The following is an 863-nucleotide window of genomic DNA, read 5'->3' as shown; positions in this document are numbered from 1 at the left end:
CCCCCCCCGAAATTGTTTGTTGGTACGGCACTCATACGAATTTATTTGATCAATGTATAAACTAAAACCCAACAGCGCAACACGGGATAAAACAAAAATGAAAATCGCAGGCGAAGCATATAAATAAAAATAGTTATTCACAATTTATATGAAATAGGTATTACACTATTACTAGGTAATTGAGATAATGACAGACCGTCGTGCGACTCGTGCGTCGTCGATAGTCATAATATCTATACTATCTATAGTAATATTTATCTATATTCTATATATCTCAGTTCGCGGTATCGACTTTAACGACCACTCAAATTCTCTATAGTATACTTATTAGTTATTACGACCAATAAAACGCGATGAACAGAATTTAGTCTGTTTTCTGACTTTGGTCAATTCAGTGCTTTGTGCGAGTCGTGTGTGTAATATTACGAATATTTCTGAATTCTCTTACAATCCAACAATCCACAAGGTATCAAGTTCTAAAAAGCATCAACTATCAAGTATTCAAGTATGACATCACAACCTTCATTACTACATTTTTTTAATAAAAAAACCGCTGTGCCCGAGCCTAATCATAGTGATAATATTCCTTGTTCATCAAATATTGTTAATAACACCGAAATTGAAAGCAACACTGATACAACTAATTTAACTGAATTAACTGAAATGTATGATATTGGTTTATATATTAATACAAGAATATCTGACGATAAGCTTAAGTATGATTTATTGAAAAAACCATGGCAGCCTCATACTTCATACAACTTTCCGGTAGTTTCAAAAAGAAAATTAAATTTCAACTATCTTGGATTACTCGTTTTTCCTGGTTAGTATATTCAAAAAAACTAGAAGGTGCGTTTTGTAAA

This window comes from Acyrthosiphon pisum, chromosome A3 (assembly GCF_005508785.2).
Source record: "Acyrthosiphon pisum isolate AL4f chromosome A3, pea_aphid_22Mar2018_4r6ur, whole genome shotgun sequence".
NCBI classification, from domain to species: Eukaryota; Metazoa; Arthropoda; class Insecta; order Hemiptera; family Aphididae; genus Acyrthosiphon; species Acyrthosiphon pisum.
Note: the sequence above shows the minus strand (reverse complement) of the source record.